The following is a 7331-nucleotide window of genomic DNA, read 5'->3' on the forward strand; positions in this document are numbered from 1 at the left end:
ATATATTAGTTTATATAATCAAAAGTGTTATTTGTTATATTGCTATTGAGCTACAATTCATCTGTTAACATTGTTAAATATATTTATGATGTATTTATTATAAAAGATTAAATTAGTAAATAAATTAGAACTCATGAAGCCACCCTGTGCCACCCCTAGCTTCCTGTTTCAACTGTAATCAATAGTATATGACAGAATTACATACAGCGTAATCTTTCAAGTGATTTCATTTCCAAGAGCACGGGAGGCGCCACATCAGATGTGCTGCACGTCTGTGGTACACAAACTGATTACATTTTTCCTTCTTTGTTCTGCAGGAAACGTCAGAAATATGGCATGATGCTTGCTTACTCTTACAAAAAAGTGTCCTTTGCCATACTAATGAGGACAAATGCCAAACTGCATTGACATTACACGTGTTACACTATTACCTAGGGAAACGCAAGCAGTAACTGAATAGTAAATGGATATTGATTTACAACCCCAGGTGAAATTAAAACAGTCATTCTCACTGGGGCTGGGCTGGGCTTTTTTAGCCTTCTTTAATAAACAAGAAAAGGTTTGCAAGTTCTTTGTGGCAACAGTCAAAGTAGAATACACCATTTACACTTAAATGATATTTATACTATCCAAGAGTATATAGTAATTGACGTGAAGAAGGTAAAGGAGAAAAGATTTTTAATAGGGAGTTGGCAAGCATTAACACTAGCAATGCAAATACAAAACAATGCTTGAAACCTGTGCTTAATTTGAGCTTTAAACCCCTTTCTCAATATATTAACAAAACATTAAAAAATCACTAAAATTTACCCAGAAATCCAAGCATGTTGTCATCAACATTATGCAGTATCACTATTCCTCCTTATTTGTCATGGAATGTATGCATACCAAATCCTCAGGGTCAGTACTGGCTGTGGATATAGCTCTCTGAAACATCAATAAAGGAATGGTAATTTCGTTTCCTAGTGGGAATTATCTTATTACGGCTAACATAGGTCGGAGAACAAATGCTGTGAGTAACAATAGGGGAAATATCCTGAATCTGATATTAGGGTAAAAAAAACCCACAGTAAATAATTTCTTAGCCAAGAAGAAGTGATTCTATTTTAGGTTCAATACTCAACATCATAGGAAAACAAAACAAAACAAAACACCAAACTTTAACGTTATTGATCTGAGAAATATTCATTTAAAAGTGGAAGCATAAACAGAATGAAGGTTTTATATTCCAAATGTCAAATACTGATTAGCTTTGTAAATCAGGTGTATTGAACAACAGCTAAAATTACCAGAAATCTTAATTCCAAACACCCCAGAAAGAAAAGCAGCTGGCCTACTTCTTCTAACACTTCCAGCAAGTGTATTAGGAACAAATAAAAAGAGGGGGCAGGGGGGAAGAGAAAGATCTGATCAGTGAAAAATATTTCCTGAGGGGTCAATGATATGAAACTGAAATAGTAACTGCAACGTGGCATGCTGAAGTAGACCCTCAAAGAATAAAGATTCACAGCTATATAAGAATTTCACAGCTTTATAAAAAATAGGACAAGAACATAGAAAGAAGTGGAATTTGTAGCTGTAAGGTTCGCACACATTATTAATGGCACATCTCTTTTTCCTGTACAAAAACTTGTTTTCTTTGGATTTTGTAATCTTTCCATATTTTTTTTCAAGTTTTCCAGGTGTACAATAGCATGTTCTCAGCTACTCCTCATTGCAAACACAGACGTGGTGTTTGGCAGATCCACTGTACAGCACATGCACAGAAAGTCTATCACAACGTCACTTAAAAACTCTGGGAAGGGCTGGGGGCACTGTATGGGCTCTATACAGCACAGGTACACTGAATTTTTACAGAAAATCTTACCCAAATATCTGAGCATCCCAGCTATATGGTAAGAATAGGAGAGAAACAGTAAGATTTCCTTCAAAACCAACATGTTCCAAGACAAATGGAAAATGTCATCACATTTCTAAACTCATAAAATAAGAAAGTTTTAATTAAAAATATTTTCAGGCAAATGAGAGCGGAGGTCACAGCTTGATAAAGGAAGTCACTTGTGTGTATGTGTTGATGCACGCAGAAACTGCCTCTACATACACACCCCCACACAAATTTGCCTCCAAAGGGAAACTAAGTGTCTCTGCAAATTCAAGGTAAGGTGACATGACAAATAGATCCTCTCTGGAACGGACGTGAAAGCTTTATTCTGATCATTTACTCCTCAGTCCAAAAATCAGAGACCCACAATACATTTTCTAATGCTTACTAAAAATAATGTCCAAAGATTAGAAAACAGGGGAGAAAAAAAATCTATTGCACTTCTCACTGCATATATTCAACACGGGTGGTTTCCAGATTTTTTGGGCAAATAGATCCCATCAATTGCAATATTTTTTCTATACCTACCTTATCATCAATCCTGTAGTTCATGACTTGATGAATTATTTAATTTAAAAATACAATAAGCAACACAATCCTGTAGACCAGTTGCTGGAAAACACTGCTCTACATTGCAACCACTGAAAATGCTAGCACAAGGGATTGTGTTTTGAACCCTGAGGATTAATATGTATCTCAATTACTTGAGAAGAAACTTTCCCCCATGATAGTGTGTAATTAATACAAATACAGAATTATATTGTAAGCATATAATTAATTCACTGGCCAACTCTCCTGACTCAGAAGGTCATTTTCCAGGGCAGGCTTCTTTTTAATTACTATATAAAATAATGCGCAGAGGGAAAACCCTACGTTTACCTAAGAGTGACGATTTCTGAACTTGTTATTAACTGCAGGAGATGGAATCTACAGTTATAAAAGTTCAGTGCTCAACAGTAATTTGCAGAAATGAACATAGTGTGTAAATCCCTGGTGACCCCTACACCTTGAATCCTGCAGGCTCTTCAGGCTTTCTCATCTAAAAATGGAGATAAAACTAAACAGAAAGGTACAGAAGGTACAAAGAAAGTAGGTGATGACCAAAGATGGTCCTTTAGCCTGACTAAAAACAGTAAAGGTCGCTGTTGAATATGGAAAACTCATACACTACCAACCAGGAGTCAAAATTCCAGACAAGCACTTATCATTAAAATTTTCCATATTTTAAACTAATTAATCTACCTAGCCATTCATAACCTGCCTTATAAGCTAGTTTAAAGTTAGCTACAGTCCTTGGCATATCAAGTAAGGGAACTAAAAGGAGAAATATACCATTTGTGTTTCCCAAGGTTTTGAAGTGTTTACAAGAATTACAAAAAACATTTATTGTGCTGAAAGCACACGTAGTGACATGAACTACCTATTATCTATTTGTAGTTAACACAGAGAAAGAGGCAAAATAAACAAAAACAGAAAAGAAAGGCAGAAGTGTTACTAAGAAATGCAGAAACTCAAGGGCTCTAATTGTCCTCTCTTCTATGTCAGTGCATATGAGGAGTGCTGTCATTCACGGTGTTTCAACAAAATTACATTCGGAATAGAATAAAAGAGAATTCAAATAGGTGACTGAAAAATGCCTGACTGAGCTAAACCTGAGCTCCTGTCCTGTAAATTAAGCAGCTCCTCTCTGCAGTCTAACAAGAAACTGTGGACACTGAAGCTCCTTACAGGATGAGGCAGTCAGGCTGGAAATGCCATTAATGTGTAAACCTGTCACTCTCCTTTTCATTCTCTAAATCCTGGTGAGGATTGTCAGACCTGGGGCTGAAATCATCATATGAAATGACAATACTGAAGATTCCTGTTTCTAAATGTCCACACAAGTAAAAGAAAATCCATGTCCAAAATATATGAAAAGCATTTCAAATTATTTCTTAGTCATGTGAATTTTATATCCTTTCTTATTGGTAGTATTTTAATGAAAGCAACTCTTCTGAGATCCACTTCAAAGTCAACAGAATCTATACATTAAAGATCTCATAAATTCTTTCCAAAGAAGTATCTTTCTCACTACATGCACATTAGGAATGGATAGATAAGTAACTGATGTATCTTACAAGCAACCAGAAATACAGTGGGCTTTGCACAGTTGATCCAGAATGATTCAAAAGTGACTGACTATGCTTTTAGGATTTTAATCACAGCACCTTTCAATTAGCAAGTAGATACTTAATTGCTTGATCTGTTTCATTTCTTAAATTGCACTTACCCACATCATACTATTTTCTCCAAAACTTACACAGATTAAAATGAACTCAAATTATAATTGCTCCCAATTTTCAACTCTAACAAAGTTACTGAAGTTTGCCACAAATTAAGATGTAACAAGAGGCTTCATAGCTCTGAGAACAACGCAATCAGTCGTATTGCTCTGCACTAACATTACACTAATGCTGAATTCCCCAGGAACAGCAGAGCAATGTATTCCAAACCATTGCTGTCTTTGAGATTGACAATACTAGCTTTGAGTTCAGCATCTGAACACCAAAAGCAACATCTTCCACTTGGGTTTTAGCCACATTACCTCCCCTAAAATTGAAGCTGTACATCTAAAATTTCACGAGACCCTTTGAAAAGCACCCACATCTTCAACAACCTTTGCTTCAAGACTAATAAAGGTGTAAACTGTAGGAAAAAATCATGTGACTGTGACTCACATGTGAAACACGTAGGTCCTCTTAATCTAGTACAGAGCTCATCACCCGAGTTTTATGTCAGTTTGGGACACCAGCAGAGTTACACTGCCTTTTCTTAGTCTTAATATTGTCTTCTTGCTCACACCACCAGGATACTTTCCTGACATCAGAGTAGTATGCTAAGACGAAATATCAGTAATAGAGAAATCACTACCAGAAAATATTTCAGGTCACTGATGCAGAAGGGGTACTTCACTGCTATGAAAAAATCCATTGCTGTTCCATTCTTTTTCCATATATGTCCATACATTATAGCTAAATTACCTTATAAGACATTACAGGAATTAATTCTATTAGCAATTAGTTTAATGGTGGTCCAAGAAGTAGAAGACTAAATAAGAGAACAGAGGCAAAAACTTCTCCCCCTTACTGATTTAATTGGAGCAGATTTCCACTCCGCCAAGATGCTAACGATATCAGCGGGGCAGCTGCGGATTAGCCGAGAACATACTCCATCAGCAAAGACCCAGACAACTGGGAAGAGTGACTGTTTCTGCTGAGACACAAAGCAGCGAAGGAGCACTATGCAAACAGAAAATCAGCATTGGACTCAGGCACAGCTAGAGCAACTGAAAAGGTTTCTATTAAACAACATCCTCTTCCCCCAACTATTTTTAATGTAGCAACTCTCCAGTGTCATACCTCACTGGCCATGACTTGCAGCAGTAATGCTGTTCTCTTGGTACTCCCCATTTTTCAGTGTTATTCTTAGTTTACAGAGAGATATTTCACCTGTCATGCAACCCTTACTGCATCAGTTTCCCACAGTGAGATGTACTGAAAGCCTTTGAAATGAGAATCCTTGCCATGTCATTTAAGAGACACCCAACAGAAGTACCATCTTTTTTCATCCCTTGTTCTAATCTACTTTCCAGGCAGAATTGCAAGGTATGAAAATCCTTTACATGTGTGCACGTGGCTTTCACCCTGCTGCTAGTCAGCCACAGTCCCTGCCCTGCCAGATACATCTTTCAAACCATTGACAGTACTTGAGTGCCCAAATGAGTGAGAACAGTCAGCCTGATGTCACAGGAACAAAATTATCCATTCATCCTGATACTGTGTCAAATATAAGCAGTGTCCACCCTAACCTTTACCTACTTGACACAGTTTTAGCACACTGAAGTCTGAATCCAAGGCAGTCTGTGACAAAAGGAATTTGTACAGATTATTCTTACAGGACACTTGAAATGTAATGGGACCTTCTCTTTGGGGACACCTTTCTTTAGCTCTGATTTCGTATTTTTTCCCTGCTGTAAAAGCATTTCAAAAATGAAAAATTAAAAATGAGGAAGTGCAACATGTCTGCAAGTCATAAATAACTCTGATGCTGCAAATGGGAGACATTAGTCCCCAGGTAAGAAACAGAGCTCTCACCTGTAGACAGTACCTGTGATGATGGAAGAGTGCGATACAGATGACACTCCTTTTAAACTTTTGTTCCTGCTGGAATTATTAGGGAATTTGCCCACAGTTAATTAGACTGAGACATCCAAATTAATCTGATCTGCACTACCATAAATTCACTAAACGGGTGTTTTAATTATTATTGCAGCCTCCCTTCATACTTGACTTCTGCTTCACTGAGTCAAGACTATATATTTCATTTTCTCACTAAATAGGAGTCAAACAGTAGCCAGATACACTGTTTGGGTGCAGACAAGTTAAGAGGTTGTCCTTTAGCTGGCCAGCACTGTAGGGTCTCCCCTCACCCTTATCGGATCTCCTTCAGCCTTACTGCACAATGGCATCCATGCTCACTCTCTAACCCAGTTCTGTCAAAATGTTTCGGTTGCGTTTAAGAACTGACTATTAAAAGTGTTTAAGCTAACCTAGATAATTTTGACAGAACCAGGCTGGTGAACAACTACAAGTGTTGTTATGCTGGCAGAGCTGAGAAGGCAGTAAATTACAAAGACTGGAAAAAAAGGAAAAGTAAAATGCAAAGAGAACATGAATCACCTGCGGTCAAACAATGCTCCTGGCTGCACTTCAGTAATGCATTAGTTCATGGGCTTTTGGTACTCTACTAATCATCACCCAAATTTTGCTAAACTACTGAAATTAAGTTTCTGTAGTTGCCCAGCTTCTTGTAAGCTTCTATGACAGCACAGGACCTAGAAGGTCATCTGCACTGCTAACAGTAGGTACCAAGTTGAAATTCCATTTTGGCTTTTTTTTCCAGCTCCGCCTCCATGTCCTGGTTGAAAGCAAGGAGTTTAGGTTTCTCTCTTAGTGATGTGTTGAGAATGGCACTTGGCATGGTGACACCCTGATGCAGAAGTCTGCACGCACTTAGAAACAGACCAAACTTCATGAAGGCTGAATAAAAAACGTTCAAGTCAGGTTGTATATACAATAACTGAACTGGCACCTCATTTTGTTTGAGCACATTAGGAAGAGTCTTCTGGGAATGGAAGCACTGCCAAATGGCTCTCCCAGTGAGTAGTTGGTTTGGATGAGTAGAGCTCAGGGAAGTTAATATCCACTACTGAGAGGAAGCAAGCAGGACAGGACAGAGCAGAGCTGAGAGAAAGGCCACTGGGGAGAGCTGCTCTATAGGCCAAGTAGGGGCTGGCTTTCATAACCAAAAGAAAGCAGAGAGCAGGAGAAAAGCCCTTTGTGATGCTCCATGGTGAGCCAGTTGAAAAGCCAGCTCTTTCACCCAGCATGCTCCCCTCACCTGTTTCATT

The 7331-nt window shown here is 38.1% G+C and overlaps 1 protein-coding gene across 1 annotated transcript in view; it reads right to left on the reverse strand.

Moving 5' to 3' along the window:
- Positions 1–7331, reverse strand: part of TMEM163 (transmembrane protein 163) — a 45536-nt gene that overhangs the window by 13506 nt on the left and 24699 nt on the right. The gene's annotated exons all lie outside the window — the stretch shown is intronic.

The sequence above is a fragment of the Antrostomus carolinensis genome, unplaced genomic scaffold (assembly GCF_000700745.2).
Source record: "Antrostomus carolinensis isolate BGI_N321 unplaced genomic scaffold, ASM70074v2 scaffold7967, whole genome shotgun sequence".
In the NCBI taxonomy this organism is placed as follows: domain Eukaryota; kingdom Metazoa; phylum Chordata; class Aves; order Caprimulgiformes; family Caprimulgidae; genus Antrostomus; species Antrostomus carolinensis.